The sequence below is a fragment of the Bos indicus genome, chromosome 7 (assembly GCF_029378745.1).
Source record: "Bos indicus isolate NIAB-ARS_2022 breed Sahiwal x Tharparkar chromosome 7, NIAB-ARS_B.indTharparkar_mat_pri_1.0, whole genome shotgun sequence".
In the NCBI taxonomy this organism is placed as follows: domain Eukaryota; kingdom Metazoa; phylum Chordata; class Mammalia; order Artiodactyla; family Bovidae; genus Bos; species Bos indicus.
Window position 1 is genome coordinate 21,704,032 of NC_091766.1, and position 27,492 is coordinate 21,731,523.

A 27,492-nucleotide genomic window follows, 5' to 3' on the forward strand; every position below is an offset into this window, starting at 1 on the left:
CTGTTACTCATTCTGCTCACTTGGCAACAGAAAGAAAGCTAGAGGCTAATATGCTAGCTTCCTAGAAGACCTTTAGGGAAGACCTGCCAATCATCCCTTCTTGACATACCAGTGTGCAGTATCTCAGTGCGCTGTGTGCAAGATAAGCGCTTTCTCAGATCTTTCTGGAAGTCTTGGGTGGGGACTGCCAAAGACAGAACTGAAGTCTTGGAAAAAGTCCTGCGCCTGGTTGGAGGTGGAGTCCCTTCCCCTGGAAGTGATGCCCCCAGGCTGGTGGGGCTGAGTCACACCCAGGCTGTCTGTCATTCTCTGGGAACATTTGGTCTTTTTCTACATAGTCTGCACACATCCAAAAATCCCTGTGTTAGCATGGTACGGGATTCCTCAGCAGCCCTGCTGGAGCACCCAGGAAGCTTCTGTCTGTCAGACGTCGTGCCCTGTCTTAATCTGGGCACAACTAACCCTCCCATGACAATGACATTTGAAATTCATCAGAACTCTGCACTCACCTTTCCCACTTGTGCCAGTCAAAGGGGCAGAGGCTTGCAGGGAGAATGAGGAGCTCATGGATTTCTTTTTCCAGGAGTCAAAGTACAGGGCAGAGTGAGGCTTGCCTTTGTCAGCCAGGGCTCGCCTGGGAGGCCAAGTCTAAGGCAGCACGAGGGTACACATGGCCACATGGTCTTTCCAGCTCTAGGCAGCTCCCAAGAGACCCATTTCTGCCCATTTCCTAGGGGTGGGGAGTTGTAGAAGAACCCCCTACTTCTGTAAGGTCAACGGTGAGGCAGGCTGAGGGAGTCTATGCTGAGTTTAATTTAAATTGGGAAGATACTGGAGGCAAGGAGGCCAGGACATGGTGACTGAGTACAAGCGGAGAGACAGACATTTGCCCACTGCAACATCCCTCATCCAGCTCCACAAGCTCAGAGAGGAGCAGAACTGATAAAGGACCTCAGAGTCTGGCTAGGTAATGACAACATGCCCTGAGTGCTCACTTTGTACCCGGTACTTGCCAAGCTCCCTGTACGCATCATGGCTCTGGCACCCCACTGCAGCCCCTGTTCACAGACACGGAAACCAAAGCTCAACTGGCACAAGGCGCTTGTCCGGGATGATTCAGCTAATCAGCATGGGGCCTGGACTCCAACCTACATCTGTCTGCCCAGAGCCCAGACTGGTTCCACAGTGTCAGGCTGCCCACAGAGGAGGAAACTGAGACCTCGGGAAGGTGTCTGGGATAGCTTGCCTGGGGCAGCTAGTATCTCATGCACAAAAATCATTTGTAGACATAGGGAAGGCAGCAGAAGCTGCAGCTGCCCCGACACCGCGTGGGACCCCGTTCTTCAGCTCTCTGCCCTCACCCCAGGCAATGAGGCTGTGGGCCACCAGCCCCGGGGTTGGGGGGGAGGGGTTTGCCCAGTGAGGTGAGGCTTGACTTGGTTCTAAAGGGAAGTGATGCAAATGCCCTGGAGGCCACCTGCAGTTCAGTGGGTGGGGCCCCCAAGGGTGGAACACAGACTGGCCTGTAACTTGGCCTCAGAGCAGGGCTCAACCCTGCAAGTCTCTGTGAACCATCTCCCAGCTCCAGGGAACTCCAGCCTGCTAGGCCTTGGCTCAGCCCTAGGGATCCAAGAGGACTTTTTCAGCTGCGTTTCTGTCTGAGCAAAGCAACCAGGTCTCTCTTGTTCTGTTGTAAATCAGAGCCTTTGCTAAGTCCTTGGGGGCCCTCAGAGATCTGGACTCCGGCTCTGGGTATGAGCCAAGCCTGTCAATGGTGCATCTTAACTCTCAGACATAAGGCTGGGGCCACCCTCTGGCTGTTTTGAGTCTAATCCTGGCTTTGTGACCCCTGAGAAAACCCAGCACCTCTGGCAGCCCTACATCAGCTGGGCTCTCAGATGCACTGGAGAGCTTCCTTCAGGGAAGGCCTCCCCCGCCCTTCGGACCCCGCTGAGAGACAGCCTGGGCGCTGCTCATCTCCATTTCCAGCCGTCTACCTTTGACTGGCCCGGGGCTTTCTCTGTCTCTGCTCTCCCCTTTCCCTTACCAGCCAAGGGGATGTGGGGTATGTGGTTCTACTAGCAACTTCTCCCTCACACTGTCAATCCCAAATCAGCCTGGAGCTATAGGGCAGGTGCACAGCAGTTAAAAATTTCCAGCCACACCTTTGCTCAGACTGGTGAAGGGCTATGCTTGGGATCAGAGTTCAGGAGCAAAGTAAGTGGGCCAGGCCATCTGAGTCCTCAGGTGGGGATCGGGGGGAGGGAATTGTGTGTCAGGCTTCTCTGAGAAAGCTGACTTCATGGAACGAGGAAGTTGTGTGGTTGTGTGGAGCTGGTCTTCAGGGATCTAGAGTGAATAGGGAGGGAGAGAGTCATTATGCCAGAAGAGCAATTGCTTTCCTTAAAACTGAGAGAAGTCAAGAAGTCCTTTCATGTCGCCCATACCACGGCGATGGTGAACTGGGGTGGGGCTGCTGCCCTTGCCTGTGGGAGGTGGAATGTGGTTGCCTCTGATGGGGACTTGGAACTCCCCTCCCAGTGCTGCTGCTGAGCTTGCCAGGCGGAGGGGTGTGGCAGAGAGAGCCTGAAGGGTGTTCAAACTTCTAGGACTCAGAACAGCATCTGAAAACAGTTCATCGCCACACTTCTTTCATGAACTGGCAAGCCACTTGAGTTCTCCTCCTAGGAGACCATCTGCCACCCACTTGAGGGGCCTTCCTCAGGACACTCAGGAGGACCCCAGTTTTGGTCTCTGGCCAGACTGAGACACATGCAATGCAGTCTTGGGGCCCTCGCAGATCTGACTGTTCACACAGGCAAAACCTCACCAGCCAGTGCCTCTTCCCTTTCTGTCTGTTACTTCCCCACGTGCCCAACCTCTCTGAGCAGACTGGAAGCTCCACCAAGGCAAGCAACTCATCTCCATATTGTCACAGGAGGAGATTCTGTTCAGGCAGGACTGGCGCTTGAGAACGTTTCTGCAAAATGCTGGGCCAGCAAAGCCCTGCAGTTAGCGTCTGCTCCCGTTCTCTACCCACAGTGCACCTGGCTTGTCTGAGTCCTTCCTTGGGGGACAATCATGGCTGGGAGCAGGGAGCAGGCGGAGAGACAGGGAGGGCACAGAGCGGTGACTAGCTCGGACCCTGCAGGGCAGCCTTGGGCAGAATGGGCCATGACCAGCCAGAGGCCAGAGGCCCCAGAACAAGGGCCACTGTGTCCCACGACATGCGGCACAACCCATCTGTGTCCCTCAGCGGGACTGCTGGAGATGGAAGGCTGAGTCATTAATTACTTTCTTTTATTAAAAATGTACACAAGTAAAAAAGAACATGGTTTAATTGCACAGAGTTAAGAAATACGGATGAGTAAACAGAAACATTAATTAAAGCCACCTGCAATCCACCACCCCAAAGTAATCGGGCTGTTAAATGTCTGGAGACCAGGTGCAAGCCCAGTTTTTCAGTCCCCTGTCCATATATTTAGGAGCTCTGTCCCATGGAGGTACGTGGCATGGGTCCAGGACTGCTGCCTCTGCTGGGAACACTGCAAGCCAGGATCTATGCTTCCCCAGCACTGGACTGGAGCCTTCACCAGCCCCCAGATCTCTGCTCCCAGACACCAAGCAGAGGCTGGCATCAAAGAGTCCAAAGGGCCAGCCATCCAGGCTGCTGAGGTAATCTAGAGTAGATTAGTAGGGGCAAAGGGCCTTGGAGGCAGAATGACTAAGTATTCTAGTGTGCTCAGGACAGATGAGTTTCACGGGATATGGGAATTTTCAGTGCTAAAACTGAGAAAGTCCTGTCAACTGGGGTAAACTGGTCACCTTACTTGGAGGGCAGCCCTCCTCCTGGGTCTTAGATCCCTGGGGACCTCAGCAGGCAGCCCAGGGACAGAGGCTCCACAGGGCCCATGGCTCCCTCAGGCCCCCACAAAGTTCCAGCCTGAGGCCCAGAGAAGGAGTGGTAAAAGGGAATGAGTAAAGGCAGACAAGTAGGAAGGAAAGAGGCTGGGTAAGCTCTGGCTGTCAAGGGCAGTCAGAGATGCTGAGGCAGAGGGGCTTCAATACTTGGCTGCCTGCCCCTCCAGGCCTGGACCTACCCTTAGACCTCAGCGCCTGAGTGCTCTGCGACAAGGCTCAGGCCCCAGTCCTTAGAAGCCCAAGGGTCTTTGCATGGGAGGTGCTCAGCTCCCAGGGCTTCTTCCAGCCCTGCTGCATCCAGCCTTGCACCTCCCCTCCTCCATGTCCACCCTCCCTGGCGCTTCCTACCTAACTCCTCTCTACCTAAGACTGGGAGCAGAGGATGGGAAAAGAGGAATCAAGGACAGGTTGAGCTGAGGGAGAGGACCTAAGCATAAAGGACCTCTCCTCATAAGGGTGGGCACATCCTGACTGTGGTCTGGTCTGGCCTGCTTTCTGTGCCTCAGAACAGGGCCTTTGGAGAACCCAGAGGAGTGGGCAGAATAATGGTCCATGGTGGAATCAAGACGTCCACATCTTAATGCATGCAACCTGTGAATATGTTCTGTTACACGGCAATGGGGAATTATGGTTGCTAATTAGCTCACTTTGAAATAAAGAGATTATTCTGGATTATCTGGATGGGTCTAATGTAATTGCAAGTGTCCTAGCGTCTTTAAATGAAGAAGGAGGCAGAAGAGTCAGCATCAGGGAGACAGCATTATGTGAAAGACTTGACCAACCATTGCTGGCTTTGAAGATGGAAGAAGGGGCTACAAGGCAAGGAATGCAAGTGGTCTCTAAAAGCCAGAATGGGCAAGGAAGCCGACTCTCTACTAGAGCTCCCCAGAAAGGAACGCAGCCCTGCTGACACCTCGAGTTTAATTCAGCGAGACCCATTTTGGACTTCTGACCTACAGAAATACAATAAACTTATGTTGTTTTAAGCCACTTAGTTTATGGTAATTTGTTAAAGAAGTAGTACTGGGACACCACCTGAGGGATGTAACTGCTCAGAATCCCTCGGTTAGAGTTACCCTCACAGAGTTCCACAGCCTCTCTGGGAAGGAGCTGACTGTCCTGGGAGACACTGTGATTCTGGAGTCCAGGGCAGGGCATGCGCCCCATGACTGGGTGGGTCAAGAAGGATGCCTGAAGAGTGGTGCCTTTGTGGGACTAGCCTACAGGAAGCAGCTGCCTGCCTAAATCCACTCCCCAAACCTCCAACAGTGCTGGCTCTGAGTTGTCCTGAAGAGCTGCCCTGAGGTCAGGCCACCCAGCGGATCCAGCCAGAGCCGACAGCACTTGGCTTAACACTCCCAGGGCGGTATTCTGTGTCCTTTCCACCCATATCGAGCACAGCTCTGTCGGTCTTTGGCCTCACTAAAGGGATTTTCTTTCAGTTTAGCTTAGGACAAGCTAGGACTAGAGAGAAAAAAAAAATCACCAAAGTGATTTAAAGTCAGCCAGATCTTCATAAAATCCCTGCTTTGCTACTTAGTGGCTGTGTGGCCCCAAATAAGGTGCTAAACCTCTCAGGAGACTGCCTCTTCATCTGTACAATGGGTGAGACAGCCTTTGTCTCATCTGCCTGACCGTGTGTGTGAGTCTCAGGAAAGACAATGCATGAGGAAACGCTGTGCTGCGCAGACTGAGATGCTGTTGTCATTCACGAGCAGTAACTGCAGTAACGATCGCAGCCCCGCAGGCTTCTGTATGGAGTAGGTGACACATCCTGTGTCAGGGAAGGGAGGCTGAGTGCAGACTCATCACCTCTGCCTGCCCGCAGGCAGGAGGCTGCAGCCTGGGCAGGAGAGGAGAGAAGGACTCGTCTTTCTTGGTGCTGCTGCCTCAGAGCTCAGACCGGACGTGAGACGGAGCCACCCTGTACCTCCGGATGTCCTCCCACCACTGCAGACTGGGGCTTTGCACATTTTTTTTTTTCTCCTAAGCAAAGTAGTTTTCTAGAATTTCTTTTGCATAAAAAATGGTCCTTCTTTCTCATGAAACACAATTTTACAGAGAAAAGGTGGAACATGAAACTCTACACAATACAGTTCCAATCTAATGAACATATAATGTATAATTTTATACATGGGACACCTACTAGAAGAAATGCATCAGAATACTAATGGTGATATCTTTGGTTAGTAGGACTGTAGGCAGTTATAAGTTCTTCTTTATATTGCTATAACTTAAAAATGCTCAACAATGACCTATAAGTACTTTTACAGTTAGAAAAAAAATTATATATATATATATGTACGTATGAAAAATGCCAGGTACTTCCTTTTGTGTAACCACATGCTGGACTGGAAGTCATCTGAGCTGGGTGCTGCAAAGGCAGGAGTCCTGACTCTGGTCCTCGCTGCAGAACCTCAGAGATTCAACTGCTTTCCTTCCCTGGTCTCTGCTGGCCCAGTGAGACTGGATGTTGGACAAGATGCTCTAGGATTCTCTGCAGCTCAATAATTAAAGCATTCATCTTAGTCACATCCATCTCTGCTCCATACCCAGCTTCCAGTGGGCTTCTTCTAGAGAATTCCTTACCACCTCCCTCACCAGCTTCCTTTCCACCAGATCTGCCTGAGGGTCGCTGCCTCCTGGCAATTGTCTGCATCACAGTCTGTGCTTCTCAGAGCCCTGCCCTTCCTTGAAGAACAAAGCCTGGTCAAATCCCAAGCAGCCTGCCAGCCTGCAGTGAACCCTACTCCCCTCCTAACTTGTACATAACAATAGCTACCATTTATTGACCATTAACTTCAGGTCACACAGCAAAAGTGGTCTCATTTAATCCTAGGCCACCAGCAGCTGCAGAGACTAAAATGTGAATGGCACCCCCTGGAGTTGTGCATGCAGGGACCCTATTTGATCATCTTTGTCTCTGAGGGATGGATTATTTCCATTTCACTGAGGAGATAACTGACACTCAGAGAGGTCAAGTCAACTCATCCATGGTCCCACAGTGGGTCTGTGGCAGAGCTAGGACTTGATCTCTAGACAGTTCAGCTTCAGAGTTTTTTTACTCCCACAGTGGTATCTTCCTCAATAACTCTCACAGTCTATCACTGGAGGGCAAGGAGGATGCATTCTGAACTGAACCCGCAGACAGCGCCCAAGGAATGTCTGAATGTCACTGATGGTGGTGTGGATCACAGCACATTCAACCATTCAATCAACAAGTCTTCCCAAAGTGTCTGGGAGCTCTCAGGGAGCCACGGACAGGTCTATTCTGTTTACTGTTATATTCCAGCACCTAGCAGAGCCTGGCGTATAGTGCATGCTCAGTAAATGACACTGAAGTTATGTCTGTCCATTCAAATAAAGAAAATAGTAAAGTAAATAATAGGAGCTAATATCTATGGAGTGCCTACCTTTAGCCAACAATCACCTCCACAAGATTTGAGGAGAAATATGACACTGTGACAAGGGTTACAGCTTGGGGCTTTACATCAAAAAGTTGTCATGCAAAGGCCATGAGAATACCAAAGAAAGAAAGACACTCAGCAGTAACCATGAACCTTCCGACCATGTCCGAGGCCACGCCAGCTGCTGTCACCATCACAGATTCGATACACTGACTGTCAAAGCACACAAACTTAAATCTTCCATCTGCAGGCATGTTTCTGCCTGTTCAGACCATGTCTGGATATTTTTATTACCTCTCCAGACTGGATAACCAGAATACTGAGGGCTATAAGACAAATGATTGTGGAAACTGGTGATATTTAGGTTGGAAAGATAAAAAAAAAAACAACGGAGGGCTATCTTTGATACCCAATGGGCTGCTGTTGGGCCAGAGCCCTGGGGCCTCCTGAGGAAGTCTGCTGTAGCTGGCTGGGATGGCTAGAGATGGGCCAGAGAAGCAGGCTGCTTGGCAGGCTGCACCTCTGGAGCCTGATGAGACTTTACTCTCTACAGCATATATTCTATATAAAGGTTTATTAACAGTCATTCATTGCCTACTTCACGGTAGGGAAATGAGGATAAATAAAACAAGCTTGCCACCTTGGAAATGCCAGCACCCCCAGAGGTCGAGTCGGGAAAGCTGCATCCTGTAGCCTTCGACTCTTTGCTGTCTTCCTGGATCCTGAAGGGGTTAGGCATACAGCGGATAATCAACAAATACACACGTCCCTAAAGAGGGGAGCCTGGGATGGGAGCTCTGGCTGAATCAACCCTCTATGGGGGCCAAGCAGTCTGGGTCCTGGCTATGGTCTTTGAGTGTGTCCTTCTGCCCATTCAGATCCCCTCAAGTGCAGCCAGGTCTTCACCATGGTGTGATCCAGCCCCTGTTTCCACAACCACTGGCTACCATGATTCGTCAAAGGACATATCATCGTCCAATCCATTGAATATATCATTGTCAATCCTAAACTCCACAATGGCCTTTATTTTCAATTCCTGCCAAGGCTCCTCATCTGCAGTTAACAGCTGTGCTTCAGCAAACAGTGTGGAACTCCTGCATGCTGTTTCAAAAAAAAAAAAAGGCTCACGTCAGGCAGAGCTCATTCTGCTGCCCTGTCCATTCACTGCATGGTTTAGTGCTAGAACTGACATACACACACTTTTTTTTTTAATTGCAAAACAATAATTATGCAGAAAAAAATGCACAAAGCGCATGTTCAGTTTAATAAGTACAAAATATAAAGCAAATACCTGTATCACTGCCAGGTCAAGAAATAAAATAATGCCAGCACCCTCAAATCACAACCTCAACCCTCCCCTGTGGTCATGACTACACTGACTTTTGTGGTAATTTCTGTGCTTTTTATAGTTTTACCTTCCCTGCACATATCCTTAAACAAACAATACAATTTAGTTTTGCCAGCTGTTAAACTTTCCATGACAGGAATTACACTGTGTGTATTCTTTTGCGGTTTCACTTAAACATTGCTGATGAGAGCCACAGTATTATTGTGGTATTATCATCCAATATTACAGTATCATGGGTCACTGTGGTTCATTCATTTTCACTGCAGGAATATTCCACAGTTTATTTGCATTCTCTAGTGCTGATGGGCATTTGGACTCTTGCTGGTGCTGTGTGACTATTGTGCTGCACACGGGTGAGACTCTGGTTAGAGCAGATTCTGAGAAGTGGGGTTGCTGGGTTATAGGGTTCATGTATTTTCATTGTTACCAGATCATTTACGTATTTTCAATTCTGAAAATGTTTCTATCTGGCATAGAGGAAATGAAGGATTCCTGCCCTTGCTTCTGACCGGCCCACCTCCTGTCCTCCAAACTTGTCTTGTTCAGCCCAGCCATCCTATCCACTCTGGCACCCATAGGTCAGGGCCTCTCACAGCAGACTCCTCTCCTGCCTCCCTACTTCAGTGATACAGTTGGGTGAGGGTGGGAGGAGGCTGAGAATGAGGAAGTGGAAACCAAATATGAGGGCCACAGAGAAGTCCAGCCCACAAACCTCAGCGTTTCAGCAGCACACTCGTGGGAGAGGAACGTGCAGGCTGCACACCTCTCAGGCTCCAAGCTCACAGGTGCCAAGGTGCCCCACTGGACAAGCCACCACTTTGCACTAGGTTCCTGCACATAAGTTATGCCACGTAATCCTCACCCCAAACCTTTGAGGTAGGTGTTAGCATCTCATGCCACAGAAGGAGGGACTGAGTCAGAGACATTGAGCAACTGGCAATACAGTACGACAGTTAATAGCGTGGGGTCTGGATTTGTTTAAATTGGGTTTAAATTGTGGCTGTCCTACTTACTGGTGCAACACCAGGCCAGTTACCTCTACTAGCCTCAGTTTCCTCATCTGTAAAATGGGGCTAATTCACTCACCGGGTTATTGACAGAGCTGAAAGAGATAATGAGTAGAAGGAGCTTAGCAGAGTGCCTGGTGCAAATGAGGAATGGACAGAGCTATGAAATAGGAACTACGGAGTTCCAAGCTAGGAGATGGCGGGAGTGGGAGGAAACAACTCATCCTGGCAAGCTGGGAGCAGGCCATTAAGCTGAGGATGCAGACCAATGCTGTGCAGAGACTCAGTGGCACGCTGGCCCAGTGGACTCTGAAATGTGGGCACCCAGGCAAGTCCTACTGTCTTGGCACCTTTGCCCCGAGCTCTCTACCTATCTGTGCTGCTTCAAAGGGCAGTGATTTGACAGGTAGCAGCTGGATCCCTGCTCAAGAGGAAGCGTCAGCGCTGGCCTGCAGGAAGTCTCATTGGGTAGCAGCAGCAGTGGCAGCCAATGGGCAGCGAAGCCTGTTGCTAGGGTCACTGGTGAACCTTATTTGACAACATCGGGCTGACCCTGCATTCACCTCTGAGAACCCTGGGAAACGCCAACCACAGATGTGAAGTGAACATCTTAAAACCACAACTGCATTTCCTTTGTGAAAAGATTCAGCTCTCTTCTCTGGCCTGCCTCTCTTGGGCTGGACGTCTCGTGTACAGTGGCTTGCAACCTCAAGAGAGAAGAGCCTGGGTGGAGAGTCTGCTACAAACCCACTCTGGACAGGCCCGGGCAAGGAAAGGGCAGGGTCTACTGCACAGGTGGCCCTGGGACCCACCAAGGACCCGGAAGGCTTCTGTTCTCACCCTGGCAGCTGCCGACCTCCGGCCCAAGCCTCCCCACACACACCCTGAAGTGTTCCTGGCCTCACTTCCTGTAGCCTTGGGAAGCGGCTGGTATGAGGAAGACCCGTGGCACGCAGGGAGGAAGTGGGCCTGCCCAGGCCCTCACCATCTGCACCGGCCACACGTTTCAGTGCAGCCTACAGCTCAAACGGTTGGCGGTTTCAGTTCGTCACCTTCCTTTGGTGCATCTTCTAACTTAACATTAAATAAGCTAACTGTTGCCCCACCCCAGAAAAATGTGGGAGAGAAGCTGTGCCTTCAGTATTTCCAACATATTCCCCTCTTTTCTCATATTTGCCCAGCACCTTTGGGTCTGGAAACTGTGCTCACATTTGTCATCTTGTTGGATCCTCACAAGCCTTGGTAAGGTAATAATAGCTAACAATGACTGAACCCTCAATCAGTGTCAGGAACATGAATTAGTGCACAGAATCCACTATGATTGTTCCCATTTGACAGAAAAATGAGGTAAAGATAGATTCAGTGACCGGCTCAAGGTCCTGTAGTCCGTAAATGCACAGCTGACATTTTATCCCAGATGGCCCAATTCCAAAGTAATCCCTATTATCTTCTGTTATATTGGCTTCGAGGCATATTCAAAAGAACAAATCCTATTTCTGGATGAGAAAGTGAGGCTGAGAAGAATAAAAGACAAGGGGCCTGAAATCAGAGTTGCTTCCATGTCCACGTCTTCTCCCGGAGGACCATTCACTGGCATCTTCTTTTTTATTTTTTTTAATCACTGTCACACTTCCCCCTCTCCCCACACCCAACGCCAGCTTGTCTCCTCCTGACCTATATGCTAACATGGCCTTTCTTGGGACTTCCTTGGAGGTAGAGTGGTTAAGATTCCACTCTTCCACTGCTGGGAATGCGGGTTCAATTCCTGGTTGAGGAAAGATCTCACATGCCTCGCAGCCAAAAATAAAAATAATCATAAAGTGGCCTTTGTTTTTTGGGGTAGCCCAGAGAGCCAAAGTCCTGGTTTGCTAGGAAGAGTATATGCGCCTATCTGTCAGGTGAAGGAGGCAAAGCCGGGACTATGGAGGATGAGCCACAGAAGAACCCAACACTAAGCCCTCTCCTGTACACACCGGGACAGTAAAAGCAATCCACGGGCCTGGAGACTGTGGACAGCCAAGCTGGGGCGTCTATCTGTCCACCGCCTCCTCAGCTGAAGGTGCTCTGAGGGGCCAGGGTGGGTGTGGACACTGATACGCCAGTGTGCTAGAGCACCGTCCTTCTGCTGGGCATTTCAGGCTGCCCTCACTCATGGAACGTATATTTTTGTGTGTCCCTGCCAAGTGTCAAACACTATGCAAAAGATCAAGGATTCAGCGGAAAATAACACAGGCCATGTTCCAGGCCTTGAGGAGCCTTTAGTTCCAGTGAGGGACACAGACATGAGGCAAGTAATTACACAAATATCTGGAAAACACAGTGTCTTGTGAGAGGATTCACCCTCAAGGTCCTAATCAAAGAAGGAGTCTGTGGTATGGGGGGCTGGGCAGCCAGGATGGTGTGGAGTTAGTGGGTAGGGACAGTTCTTGGCCCCTATCCCACTGGCCTCCTCTCCCCCGCATTCCAGGCCCTTCAGGAAATCTGTTTCCAGGAAGGCTGCTCTGCGAAGTATCTTCAAGGCTGCCTCAAGCGGTGTCTTTGTGAAAGCTCTTTTAGCTTTTGTGCCTGGGTGAGCACAAACTCAGGTGTGTGTGGTGTGGGAGACCAGAGGGGCGGGCAGATGAGGGTGCTTGATCTTTGATCCTCAGCTAAACTCAGACCTCTTCAATCCTCATCAAAGGCCTGTGTGTGCGTGTGGGAGAGCCTGGTGGGGCAAGAAGTTGCTGGGATGAAGTGCTGGTATGAAACTTTCAATTCTGAGAAACATTTTCAGATTAACTGAGAGCCAGGGCTCTTCCTAAAGTACCTCTGAAATTAGCTGTTCAACATAAAGCCTGAAATTAGCTTCTGCAGGAGATGAAGCCCTCTAGGGCTGACAGCAGTCAGCCAGCTAGCCCCCAGAGCCATCCTTGCTGGCACCGCCCGGCCTGCAGGGCGCCACTGCAACCCTGCCTCAGTGTGCCCACCGGCAGGCTCCTTAAGAAACACTTTGCGGCCTTCACTAGACATGCTTCTCCCCGCTCATCTGCTTCTTTTACCCTCAGGGACTCTCCCTGTGGAAAAGAAAGCCCACTTCCTTCGGCTGTGAGGGTGTGATTTCCAGTTTCATTTTTCAGTTTTCATGTAGAAGCTATTCTGCCAGCTCTCCACTCCTCATGCCCCAGGGCACCAGAGGGGCCAAGAGGCAGAAGGAAAAAAAAATATGTTCCTGTCAGTACCCTGCTCCATGGAGCTCACAGAGGTGGGGACTGGGCGGACCCTGGGTAGGGGAGATTGTTAAAATGCAGATCCCTGCTCCCCTGTCTCCGAGGTGCTAGATTTGGGTCCTTCTGATTCTGACGTGGCCTCTGGACCCTACAAGGACTCACGGCCTCAGAGACCATCAAAACAGCCAGACCTCAGCTGAGCAGAGCCCAATCACTCCCCAAGGCTCTTCCCACATCTGCGTGTGAAGCTTTGTTCCACATGCCCTGCCTCTTCCCTGCTTGGAACTGGACATGTTTCAGATGTCAGTTCTTTTCAGGGGGAGATATGAGGAAGCCCAGGTTGTGGGTCCTCACACAACTTCCTTTCTTCCTCACACTCCAGATCTCCCTTTAAGATGCTAATTTGTAGTAGACATTAAAATAGGCATTAATAGAAACAAAAGAAAGAAAAATTCTATTAAAAGCCCTCACGCCCTTTTGTTCTGTCCCTGCTAATTCCAGAAAGGATTTAAGAACATTTACACATCTGTATTTTCCCCTATGTGTGTGTGAGAGAGAGACAAACAGAAACAGAGAGAGAGAGAGAAAACCTGTGTGTGGGGTGGGTCTTCCAAAGTACCTTGCCCTGGTATGACCATGGAGGAAGCAGGTGGTTAGGTCCCCAAGCCCGGCAGATGTAGGCCTTTGCTAATCTCTAGGGCAAATTTGTTCTCCAGTGTTTCTAGTATCACTTTTTGATCAATCATTAATCAAAGTTGCAATAAAAAGATAATCTTCTCAGGACTGGGCTATAAAGGTTTTGGTTGAAACCTTAAATAAACCCTTTTGTGGAGGCCTCAAAGCCAAGAGAGAAGAGTCTCGTGTCTGTGGCTGGATTTAGAAACAAATGAAGGCTGGGCACAGACATGAACTTTAGTCACCTGAGTGACGGTGGCCTCTTGATTGACCTCTCACTGCTGGTGAAGCTGGCTGTGTCCTGGCTCCTGGACCAGGTGGCAAAGCTGGGAGGGGAGGGTGCAGCTGGGCCCAGATGCGAGGGTCTGGTGCTACAGCTGTGGCACAGCTCTGGAGGCCAGGCCTGAAGGCAGCCCCCAAAGCCCACGGAGCCCATGTGGTGGAAGGCACCCTTATCTCTTAGCTGGGCTCATTCCTGCCGACTCAGGGCTGTGCAGGGCAGAGTGGTGTCTGGTGTGAAGAAGAAGGCCCACTTCTCAAGGGAGGAAGAGAGGAAGTGGCTGCTTCTCCCAGGACCCAGCAGGCGTAGAGTCTATGGGACCCTACTCCTCTCTGCGCTCCCTCACAGTAGAGAGGGTGGATCTGCTCACTGGGGCCTGGGGCTACAGGCTCTTGGCTGCAGAACCTGGATCTAGGAGCTAGAATCAGCAGCGATAATGTGAGGCTCAGCACCAGGTCCAAGAAGCAAGGACCTTCCCGCCCAAGGCAGTGCCTGTGTATCTGGGCTAAGTGCAGCCTGGCCCAACAGGCTTAGCGTTTAGTTGTCAGCGACTTTTGCAGGAGCCACAGCAACTGCATCATCCAAGAAAGCTGACGTGCTCAGAAGCACGCATCTAAGACCTGCAGTATCTGAGAAAGTGGGAGAGGCACTCGCCGTTCTCTCCAACCCCTTCAGACATATTACCAGGCCTGCTCTGAACCACATTTCACACCCATGGAAGAAATGGGCATTTTCAGTGAAGAGTAACCCTAGAAGCGGTGAAATTATAACAAGTGTGAGAAATTGTTCAAAGGATTGCTGTACAAAACAGGGATAGCATCGTTTTGAATGTCTGGAAAGGAGCAAGCAGCATCAACGGGAACAATTAAGACAATTGAGGGACACGTGATGAGGCTTTCTATAGGTCCAGTGTGGTCTCCAAAGATACACACACACACACTCACTTTTTTTTTTTTTAGAGAGAGAACGAGAAAGGAATGGGAAGATACACACTGAAATTTTAACAGCAGGCTTTCTCTAGCTGGTAAGATTATGAATGACTTGAATTTTTTCCGTTTGAGCTTATCAATAGTCTCTAAAATGTCTACAGTGTACCCAAATTACGTTATAATGGCAAATATACATATGACATAACATTTACCGTTTTAACCATTTTTCAGTGTGCAATTCAATAACATTAAGTACATTTACATTCTGGTGCAGCCATCACTACCATCCAACTCCAGAAGTTTTTCATCGTCCTCAACATAGACTCCAAACCCAGGAAACTAACTCCTCATTCTCTCCTACTGCCGGTGGTTGGTAACCCCCATTCTCCTTCCTGTCTCTATGAATTTGACTATTTTAGGTGCCTCATATAAGTTGAATCATACAACATTTGCCCTTTTGTGTCTGGTTTATTTCACTTCCTACTTTAGAAAGTGAAATAGCTTTAGTTTTCAAGGTTTATCCATGCGGCATGAATTTCAGGAATTTCACTCATGCGTGTGACAGAATTTCATTCCTTTTTAAGACTGAATAATATTCCACGTGTGTATATACCACATTTTATCTATTCATCTGTCAGTGGATGCTTGTCAACTGTTTGTGCCTTCAGGCTAATATGAACATGGGTATACAAATGTCTCTTTCAGACTCTGGTTTTAGTTCTTTTTAATTCTACCAGAGGTAGAATTGCTGGATTATATGGTAAGTTTATTTTTCATTTTTTGAGGAACTGCCATCCTATTTTTCACAACGGCTGTACCATTTCCACAGTGGCAGGGCATCAGTTCAGTTCAGTCACTCAGTTATGTCCAACTTTGCGACCCCATGGACTGCAGCATGCCAGGCTTCCCTGTCCATCACCAACTCCAACTCCCAGAGCTTGCTCAAACTCATGTCCATCGAGTTGGTGATGCCATCCAACCATCTCATCCTCTGTTGTCCCTGTCTCCTCCTACCTTTAGTCCTTCCCAGCGTCAGGGTCTTTTCCAGTGAGTCAGTTCTTCGCATCGTGGCCAAAGTATTGGGGCTTCAGCTTCACCATCAGTCCTTCCATAGGGGTTCTAATTTCTCCACACCTTCACCGACACTTGTTATTTTCTTTCTTTTTTTTAATAATTGTCATTCTAAAGGGTGTGAAGTGGTATCTCATTGTGGTTTTGATTTGCATTTCCCTAATCCAAACTAATTATTAAGTTTAAAAAATATTTATTTATTTGGCTGTGCTTAGTTTCAGCATGGAGATCAAGATTTTTAGTTGTGGCAGGAGGGATCTAGTTCCTTGACCAGGGATCAAACGTGGGCCCCCTGCATTGGGAGCACAGAGTCTTGGCTACTAGACCACCAGAGAAGTCCCAAACTATTTATTTTTAATCCAATTTTGCCTGAATCAAATCATTTGTCCTTTATTTCTTAATAATATGGACCTTTCCTCATTTTTTGCAATACTTAATCTTTGCACTACGGTTTTTTAAATTGTGGTAAAATACACATAACACAAAATTTACATTCATAACCATTTGTAAATGTACAGTTCAATATTGCTAAGTAAATTCACTGTTGTGACCAAATTTTACAATGATTCGAAGAACCAAAAGGCTATTAAAAAAAAAGGAAGAAGGAATACGTGGATCCTCAGGCCTTGAAGATGTTCACACACTTTGGCTCAGCCTTGGCCGAGACGTGCGTTCATCTAGAGCACTGCTGATGTGCTGGGCTCTGTGCCAGATAGGAGGAGGCACTAAAGTGAGTGTAGTCTGGTCTCTGCTCTCAGATTTCAACCCCTGTGGGAAGTAGTTATACCCAAGGCTTCTGTGGGCCCAGTGGGCCACACTGTCTTCAGGTACAGTGTGGAGAAGGCAGCACAGATGAGGTGGCTTGTGAGCTGTGCCCCAAAAGAAGAGCAGACGTTTGCAGGTGTGTGAGGGCAGAAAGGAACTGGTCTGTGCTGTTGTGCTGTGGCAGCCCCTCCATTAGCACTTGGTAATGATTTATGCCTCTCTTCCCTACTTGATTATAAGCTTCATGAGAGCAAGGCCACGTAGTCTTGTTCACTGTTGAACAAGACTAGCAGGCAGAACCTGCTCTGCCCAGCGCAGACAGGGATAAAATGAATACTTGCTGAGTAAATGAGCAGGTGAGGAGAAGGAAGAGGGGAGAGGAGATGTCTCCTTCCAGAATCTTGGCCATGAGAGGCAGACAGCACGGCTGTACTCCGTGGGGAGGGGGGTGGAGGGAAACATCACAGGGATGATAGAGATGGGAGCATGCCAAGTACTGCACCCCAGGAGCCAGGGGAGAAGGAGAGTTTGAAGACCCAGGTTTGAGAGAGCTGAAGGCCCTGACTGCTGGATAGGAGTCTGGGTGAAATGGGAGAGACAGGGCTGCAGGGTCAATGGGAGGAGAGGGGTCTCTCACTTTATGATACGTGGATGGTTAATATGAAGAAAACAGGAAATGCAAGTTGCTGACAAGGATGTGAAGCAACTGGAGCTCTCACACACTGCCGGGAAAGTGCTCTTCCAAGCTTCAGACAGCACTCTGGTTGCTGGTTGGTTCAGGCTACCATTTGGGCCAATCAAGGGAACCATAGCATCTGCACTTGGACTATGAGACATGAAATACTTTATGTCCAGAGCAATTTCCAAGATGGGCCTGAATCCAGGGGACATGGAACAACCAAGAGCCCATAGTTGGCTCTGTGCTCACCAGGCTCCAAACTGTCAACTTTGCCCATATGTCTCCATGGACCTCATCTCATGTCAGAGAGCTGGCAGGACTTCAGTCAGCAGAAGGTGGACTCTGCTCTTTTCAAGGGCACATGGTGCCAGCTCTGGGCACTGTGGTAAACTCCACCAGGGTATGCACACCCAGTCAGGCACCAGCATCTGAGCCCTCTACCAGATGAGTGGCACGTGTGCCAACACGGAGCCCTCACGGGATGCACTGCTTGACACCTGCGGAGCTCCAGGCTGAGGGAAGGACTGTGTATAATCTGTATTTTTTTGCATCTTCCTTTCCAATTTGGAGGACATTATCACTGAGTTACCAATTGCTACTTAATCCACTGTTGGGGAGCACAGAGAAGTGTCCAGCAGTCCTGGATGAGGCTGCAGCAGGGGAGGAGAAGAGCACAGATGATGCAATGAAGACTTAATAAAAGGCAAGGTGTAATTGGGAGCAGGCCTCCCTCAGCTTCACATGAAGCACATGCTCCATTGCCCTCAGCCTGACCACAATGCCACACCAGCTGTGTCCCATTCATGCTGGCCTGGAAACTGGGAAGTACCTGGCACAGGGCCCCTCCACTTCCTCCACATGACTGCCTAGAGCTCCACGGGGACCAGAAAGGGGTGATTTTTGTGGTCAGGAAATGCCTGTGGCAGCTGTGGACACCACAGGCCCTCCCTGAACCCGTCTGAAGTGGAGACCACATTCCCAAAGACTTTCAACTGCCTGAACTCTAGCTCCAATCTCTTGCTTTTTCCTGGGAGGTTCACTGTGGCATGGCAGGTAACAGGCATCTTTCTCTATGTCCATTAGGTCCCTCAGATCTAAAATACTCTAAGCTCAAAGGCAGAACACTGAGAAGCAGAACAACAGATTTGAAGCTGTGGTTTAGCTCAATGGTTTTTAACCTTGGCTGCACACTAGAGCCACCTAAGGAACTTCTTAAAAGTACTCATGTCCAAAGACTTCAACAGGCACTTTGCAAAGAGAGGATCTAATGGCTAACGTGTGAAAAGGTGCTCAACTGCATGAGTCATTCAGTTCAGGTCAGTCGCTCAGGCGTGTCTGACTCTTTGCAACCCCATGAATTGCAGCACGCCAGGCCTCTCTGTCCATCACCAACTCCCGGAGTTCACCCAAACTCATGTCCATCAAGTCGGTGATGCCATCCAGCCATCTCATCCTCTGTCGTCCCCTTCTCCTCCTGCCCCCAATCCCTCCCAGCATCAGAGTCTTTTCCAATGAGTCAACTCTTCCCATGAGGTGGCCAAAGTATTGGAGTTTCAGCTTTAGCACCAGTCCTTCCAAAGAACACCCAGGACTGATCTCCTTTAGAATGGACTTGTTGGATCTCCTTGCAGTCCAAGGGACTCTCAAAAGTCTTCTCCAACACCACAGTTCAAAAGCATCAATTCTTTGGTGCTCAGCTTTCTTCACAGTCCAACTCTCGCATCCATACATGACCACTGGAAAACCATAGCCTTGACTAGACAGACCTTTGTTGGCAAAGTAACGTCTCTGCTTTTCAATATGCTATCTAGGTTGGTCATAACTTTCCTTCCAAGGAGGAAGCATCTTTTAATTTCATGGCTGCAATCACCATCTGCCGTGATTTAGGAAATGCAAATTAAAACCACACTCTGATATCATCACACACCCACCAGAATGGCTAACATGAAAAAGTTAGAAAACACCAATCACTGGCAAAGATGTAGAGCAACCAGAACTCTCACACATCACTGAGAAAGTATAAATTGGTGCAGTCACTTTGGAAATTATTTGGCATAACGTAATAAAGCTGTACAGACTGATTTTCATACTTGCCCAGCAACTCCATGTCCAAGTATGGACCCAACAGAAATGCAAGCAAATGTGCTCGAAGACACCAATGAAGGCTCATAGCAGCAGTAGTCATAATACCCCCAAATGGCCAACTACAACTCAGATAGTCAAATATAGAGAAGCAGAGGAATATCCACATGGTGGAACAACCTATAGCAATGAGAATGAACTAGCTACAACAACTACAAACAATTGTAAAATAGCTTTGATGAACCTCACAAATACAATGTTGAGCAGAAGAAGGCAGATATAAAAGAATATATTCTATTTGATTCTACTTACATAATATAAAGCATGAAACAGGTAAAACTATATTTCTACCATTAGAAATGAGAATGGTGTTTATGCTTTGGGGCACCAGGGGATGCAAATGATATTTCTTGATCTGGAAGCAGCTTAGGATAAATTCACTTTGTCAAAATTCACCAAGCTTTACACTCATGTTTTTTTGTTTTCTTATTTTTTTGCATATATATTATCTGTCAATAAAGACTTAATTTTTTTTTTTTATAAAAGCCCAGATCAATTCAGTCAGTATCTTTGGGGTGAGGATGAGTACTTTCAAGTACTGAGGCATCAGTACTTTCAATATTCTAGATAACTGTAATGTGCAGCCAGGATTGAAAGCCATTGGTTTAATTTCTTAGGAGAAGCAGATCTACTAAGAGGCTGTAAATGGTCTTGATAAAAGGCACTTCCAGCTTGGTGGAGTGAGATGCTGGGGTGAGAAGTCCAACTTTGTTGATGCGATGAAGCCTCCTGCCTGGGCAGAGGAAGTATTGCAGTATGCTTACGTAATGTGTTTCTTCCCTGGCAGGGTCTGCTGAAAGCTGGTTGCATCAGTTTGCAGTGGTGCATGATGGGAATCAAGTGGGCCCTGGCCCCTCCTCAGGCAAGGCGGGGTGTGTACGTTCCATTCAAGGTGTCTGTGTTTGTGGGTAACAGCCCGCTCTGGGCTCTAGATGACGAGCAAACTCTCTGGCCTCTGCGTCCAGATTAGCAACTTGCGACATCTTGCTGAGGACCACGTCAGGCTTGGTGCATGTGCCTGGGTTCAGAATTTTCCTTCTATTCCATGTGGTTAGTGGCAGCCGCCCAAGCAATGGCTGAATTCTGGCACACCCTAAGCTGGGCTGGATGAAGCACAAGCTGGAATCAAGACTGCCGGGAGAAATATCAATAACCTCAGATATGCAGATGACACCACTCTGATGGCAGAAAGCGAAGAACTAAAGAGCCTCTTGATGAAAGTGAAAGAGGAGAGTGAAAAAGTTGGCTTAAAGCTCAACATTCAGAAAACTAAAAGATCATGGCATCTGGTCCCATCACATCATGGCAAATAGATGGGGAAACAATGGAAACATAGACTTTATTTTGGGGGGGCTCCAAAATCACTGCAGATGGTGACTGCAGCCTTGAAATAAAAAGATGGTCGCTCCTTGGAAGATATGCTATGACCAACCTAGACAGCATATTAAAAAGCAGAGACATTACTTGGCCAACAAAGGGCCGTCTAATCAAACTATGGTTTTTCCAGTAGTCATGTATGGATGTGAGAGTTGTACTATAAAGAAAGCTGAGAGCCGAAGAATTGATGCTTTTGAACTGTAGTGTTGGAGGAGACTCTTGAGAGTCCCTTGGCCTGCAAGGAGATCCAACCAGTCTATCCTAAAGGAAATCAATCCTGAATATTCATTGGAAGGACTGATGCTGAAGCTGAAACTCCAATACTTTTCCACCTGATGAGAAGAGCTGACTCATTGGAAAAGACCCTGATGCTGGGAAAGATGGCAGGTGGGAGGAGAAGGCGACTAGAGGATGAGGTGGCTGGATGATATCACTGACTCAATGGATATGAGTTTGACTAAGCTCCAGGAGTTGGTGATGGACAGGGAAGTCTGGTGTGCTGCAGTCCAAGGGGTCGAAAAGAGTTGGACATGACTGAACAACTGAACTGAACGGAAGCAAACTATGGGCAGTTTGGAAAAGACAAGACAGGACATGGGCTTACAGACTACACAAGTGTTATGCCTGCTTGGGGCCCATCCACCCTCCCAGAAGTGCATGGACCTTGAACCTTCGGCTATAGGAGGAGTGCAGGGAGGCCCCAGAAACCTCCCCCAGCTCTCCAGGGTCCTCCACTTTCCAGGCAGGGGCTGGCTCTTCTGGCCACATTCCTACATATCTGTCTCCCAGTGGTACGTTTACAGAGCAAGAATGAACAGGATGGGGCCTGGGGCCTCTTGCAACTCTGTTGGGTGGGACGCTGGGGGCCTTGGTTGGGCTCACTTGGCTGAAGGACACAGAGTCGTGTGGGTTGAAAGAGACTAAGGTAAACTGAAAAAGGCTACATCACTTGAGGGTAGCCACACTGAAAACAACAAACCCTTCTCCAACTGTCCAGTCCCCACTCCTCAAATTATTAATAAAATAATTTTATTTATTAATAAAAAAAAGTCTTTAGAAGTAAGAGAATCATGAATAAGGAAGCCAGGGTATAAGCATGTATCTCTACTGAAGCTGCAACTCTCGACTTTCCTGGCTTTGGGCTCCTTCCTGTGAAACAGGGTAATGCCTCCAGGCTCTCCCTCCTGCCCAGGAGGGCTGAGGGTCCAGGAGTCAGCTGGTGTAGGTCGGGGAGGTTGGACCTTGAGGGCTGTGCCTGTGCTGCCCCTGGCTGGGACATCAGCCCCCATGTGCCACCTCACCGCCTGTGAACTGCCACGGTGGCAACCTTGGCCAGCCAGAGTGACACTACCCCTTCCTGTCATCATCTTTGAGAAGTATTTATGATACATTTCCTTTTTCTGCTTTCAGAAATGGATGCCCAGGAAGAGTTCTTGCTTGAAAGGGGTACATAAACTCACCAAGGGTTGACTGGACAGCAGGTGAGGAGGTAAGAGAATCCAGAGAGCATTCCAGAAGGTGAGTTGTGAGGGCTGAGCTCAGAGGTGCCACAGGAGAGCTAGGCTGCTGTATGGTGTGAGCTCTGATGCTGCTACAGGGCCATGAGCCTCACTGGGCTCTAGTGGACAGCCAAGCACATGACACTTCTCAGAGCAAAAGCATCAGAGAAGCTACTGACCGGGAAGCACAGAGGCCTGGCAGGTCTGAACTGAGGGACTTCTAATGTCACACTGGGGGAATCCCACTCAGAATTGCTCTGGATGTCCCCCAAATACCCACTTTACCTTAAGACCCAGCAAGGATCTGTTAAGCAGGAAGGGATTTAATCCTTTTCTAAAACCCCTGATATTTTCCAGCCTGTCATTATAATTTCTAAAAGTCATCATAAACTCTCTCTCCTGGTTTCCTTCCATTTACATGCTTATTTTCCTTTTCAAAACACTCCAGTAACATTTCCCCATATGAAGACGTCACTAATCCCGTACCCTCTACTATCTATTCTGCTTAACAACTAGGAAGTGAATTTTCAAAAGCCCCTGAGTAACCCAGAGATGTCAGGGAGCTCACACAGAACATTTCAAAGCGGATGCTTCAGGGCTCAGGCAGGGACCATTCTTGTCTTAGAAGCAAATCAGAAGTTTCTGTCTGGGCAGGGTCCCGGTAGGAAACACACACACACTGCACAGGTAACTGAGCAGAGCTTAAGGAAGGACTGTTTCCAAGGGGCTGAGCAGCATCGAGGGAAGGAGAAACACCTTGGAGCCAGTGACAATGGGGAGCTGTGACCATGGCTTGGAGGGAGGAGGAGGTGGGACTGTTCTAGGATCCTGAGAGAGCTGCAGGGAAGGGCTGTGGAGAGTTGCGGTGGCTTTAAGGAGAAGAACACAGACTTGATCTGAGGCCTGGCAAGGGAGGGAGCTGGCAGAGGGGAGGGGTGGATAAAGTACCCTAATATACCCCAACATTACTCTCTTTATCTCCTGCAGGGGCCTTCATCTGGCCAAACCCAACTGGAAGCACAAGGGCACGAAGCCTGGTTGGTACAATCCACAAAGGTCAAATACTGGGAGGTATGGGAAAGGGTAGAAAATGTGTAGGGGCAGGCTCATGGGGGACACCCTGCATGTGTGCGTCCTCAGTTACTTCAGTTGTGTCTGATTCTTTGTGACCCCATGGACTGTAGCCCACCAGGCTCCTCTGTCCATGGGATTTTTCAGGCAAGAATACTGGAGTGGGTTACCATGCCTTCCTCCAGGGAATATTCCCGACCCAAGGATTGAATTCGCATCTCCTGCCTTGGCAGGCAGATTCTTTTCTGTTGATCCACCAGGGAAGTCCATATCCTGCATAGTCATCTAGTTTAGTAGCCATTTAAAAGGAGTAAATTAGAAGTTGATGTGCTGTAATGTGGCTCCCTCACCACATATAAATGGGAAAAGAGGCAGTCAGAGATAGAGATGTTCATGAAATAGGTTTAAGGAATTTTGGTCATCCTCAACATGAAGGGGGACAGATAGCTTTACTTAGTTTAATAATTCCGAAGTAAACATGTATGTTCATAAAGAAGATCCTAAATTATCAATAACACATTAAATGTGGTCACTGTACTACTTAACAGAGCTCCAACAGGGAAGGGAAGATTATAACACAATTTAGAGATACCATATATCCACTCAAGGGGATTCCCAGGTGGCATAGTGGTAAAGAACCCACCTGCCAATGCAGGAGATGTAACAGACCCAGGTTTGATCCCTGGGTTGGGAAGATCCCCTGGAGAAGGAAATGGCAACCCACTCCAGTATTCTTGCCTGGAAAATCCCATGGACTGAGGAGCCTCGCAGAGGGTTGCAGAGAGCTGGACACAACTGAGCGCACACACACACATACACACACACACATCCATTCAAAAGAAGTATAACCATTAAACATATCAGGTTATTCACATGTCTCTACCTCCTTTCTCTCCTGAAGTGTCACTAAAAATGCCAGACAAGAAGTAAAATGGTTTATATGCTCAAGAGCAAACAGAATGGTAAAGAGACATTAGTGGATGAGAGATCTCAGCAAACTCTGGGAAACTGGGAAGCAGATGGAAGAATGAAGGAGGGCTGATATGGAAAAAGTTAGTCTCTTAAGGGCTCCCAGAGTGGGAGACTGACATGAAGCAAGCCACTCCTGTCTCAGAACTGTGGGGGAGCTCAGACCTTGGGGAGCCCAGGTATTATGATGGTGGGGGTCAAGTACAAAGAACGTATGGAAAGAAACCAGGGCAATTGTTTGGAATCCTCCCAGATCACACGTCATACTCTGTCCAACACAGCAGGAGACTGAAGACACTAAATGGGAGAGACCCTGGCAGAAGAGAGGGCAGATGAACACAAGGATGTAAATGGAGGAATGATGGCAAGTCTGCATACCCCACCTTGCCCAGGCGTGTATCGTCCTGTAACAAAGTATAGTGAATTTAAAACATGGCTACAAAAATTTTTGAGAGGGAGGACTCTTCTCCTTTCCTTAATCTGGGTGGGCATGTATTACAGGGGAAGTGATGTTATGTGACTTCCAAAGCCAGGCCATAAAAGGCCCTGCAGCTTCCATATTGCTGGCAGGAACATTCACACTAGAATCCTGAGCTACAACACAAGAGGTCCAACTACCAGGCTGTCGCTCTGGGGAGGCCATGTGTCGTCTGCCTGGTCTCTAGTCCTGTTGCGCCCAGTCTTCCAGCTTTCCCTGCCAAGTGAAGACCCATCTTGGAAGTGGATCCTTCAGCCGCAGCTGGCTCCAACTTTCAGCCATCTCAGACGCTGTCGAGCAGAGAAGAGCCATGCCTTTTCCCAATTCCTGACTTGCAGCACAGCAAAGTGGTTGTTGTTTATGCTGCTAAGTATTGGTGAGGGTTGTTAGGCAGTAACAGTAATTGGAACAGGAGTTAGAATACTTCTCTTGAGAGGCTGTGTAGCTCTAGAGCAATGGTTCTTAAGGAGGTAATTTTGCTCCCCAGAGAACATTTGGTGAGGTTTATTGATATTTTTGGTTATCACAATTCTGGGAGGGGGGTTACTAGTGGCACCTGGTGAGCAGAGCTCAGTGATACTACTAAACATCCTACAATAAAAAATTATTTGGCCTCAAGTGTCAACACGCCAAGGTGGAGAAAGCCAGCTCTAGAGAGACAAGTCTTACATTTAGAGGCTTGTTAATGAAAAGACTGGCTTGCTGCCTAGAGTGATGCCCCAGTCAAGTTTTCCCCAAATACAGTTTAATTCAGCTTTTTATTGCTTTACTCATAAATATCAATAGATATTTCTAGTATTTGAGGAAAACTTTCAATGTGGAAGAGAGAGAGAGAAAATAAAAAGAAGCCGGGGGAAACAAAGACAATTTAGAGAATAGAAAAATATTAAAATAAAACCAACAGACAAATGAAAAATAAATAATACCTTCAGAGAAATAAATGGGAGACAGTGTATTCATAAAACAAGACTGTAATATTATGAAAAAGAAGCAATCCGAAACAAGAATGAGTACTTGTATATTAAAAATATAAAAGCCAAAAAATTTTAAAATCAAGAAAGTATTTCCAAAAGGCAAATGGAGGGGAAATAAAAAAGAAAACATAAGAAAATTAGATGATTAATCCATTAGGTTCAACAGGTAAAAGAGAGGGGATAAAATTATCAAAGAATTAATTTTTCCCCCCAGAACTCAAGGACAGATACATCACACATGACTTAGCACAGCAGTAAAGAATGTCTACATTCACTATGTATCGAGTTAACCAAAAATCTTGTTAGTCTTACTGGAAGAATGGAAGAAGAACTGGAGGTGGTTTTGTAGGTGAGCTCAATTCTCAGCTACCACAAGAAGTCCACAGAGGTCTAAAACTGGTAAATCAAGAAATAACATCATAAATAGAAACAGAAAATAATAAAAGGTTAACTCTATTCTCTGAATAGAGTGGGGCAGAAAAACATTGAGATAGGATTTTTATTAATATTATAAGCCTCTATTTTGTTTAAACCATGTATGTGCATTATTTTGATAAATTTGATAAAATAAAAATGTATTAAAAATGAATCCAATAAACAAATTGCAGTATGATGGGATTAAATTTAATTATTTGGAAAATTCACCCAGGTGGGCAAGCCATGCCCTAAGAATGCTCAATAAACTGGCATGGGCAGCACGTAGCTCATTCATGTGGAAGAAGTCTCCTGATATCACTGGCCAGCAGCTGGTGGGTGGGAGTAGGGGTGGGGACAGGGGACGGCAGAGCAGCCCTTGGGCAGTCATCACCAGATCCCTTTCCCAGCAGGTTGTATTTGCTTGGGAGACCCTGCCCTTGAGTGTGGATTCTGAGGGTGGGCAAGAGCTGAGCCCATGGCTGGAGCCACAGATCCCTCCCTGCAGGTGCACGAGTCAGGTTGTCTCAGCAGCCAACGGTGACTATATACACCCATTATCATCTGATGGGTCACCATATCTTTTACCAGAGGCTCCCTGGCTGGTGGTGGTGGCGGGGGTGGCAAAGTGGGGAACGTGCTTGTGAAGTCCGGAGCCTTACCTCTGAGGTACATCTAAGTGGGCAACAGCCCTCAAGCCTAACCATCCTTTTCCTTCACCCACTGCCTGTTACCCTTCTCCACTACCTTCTACCTCAATCCTCAGGAGCTTTGCCTTGGAGACTGCTCAGTTGGCCTGCCTGAAGTTTGTTTTCTCTTTTAAGCCTTTTCAACTGTTACTTCCTTTTTAAAAATTACATCATCATTACATAAGTGTGGATGAAAAATATTGCCTGCCATATCAGCAAACAAGGGATGCTACGATCATCAAGCCATCAGTCATTAACCACCACTCCCAACAGTGAGCCTGAGATACTGGCCAGAATACTGACCTTAGACAGCTAAGGTCCATATCAAAGGAAGGATTTCAATGAGCCCAAACTCTTACATCTTCCCATACACAGAAAAGCGCTAAATTCATTAACTTGAGGTGTCTGGTTTTCTTTAATTAACAGTAATTTTTGGATGTTCTTATTACTTGCTCTTTTTGGCAAAACTCCTTTGTATCCTGGCTCCTCCCTTACCTTACCTCTTTGAGTACAGTCCCTCAGAGCTATCTGAAAGGCTGACTCCTAGGCTTGAAGTCCTCATAAAATTCATGGAATAAAACACAATTCTCA

The 27,492-nt window shown here is 48.0% G+C and overlaps 1 protein-coding gene across 4 annotated transcripts in view; it reads right to left on the minus strand.

Annotated features, from left to right (window-relative positions):
- Positions 1-27,492, minus strand: part of LOC109561818 (uncharacterized) — a 75,160-nt gene that overhangs the window by 7,603 nt on the left and 40,065 nt on the right. Inside the window, exon 4 of one of the 4 annotated variants that reach the window (XM_070793198.1) lies at positions 3,313-8,429. The exons of 2 other annotated variants lie outside the window; for them this stretch is intronic. The gene's annotated coding sequence lies outside the window, so the exon portion shown is untranslated. Of the gene's footprint in view, positions 1-3,312; positions 8,430-19,882; positions 26,195-27,492 lie in introns of those variants that run through there. One more of the 4 variants, XM_070793199.1, reaches the window with a different exon arrangement.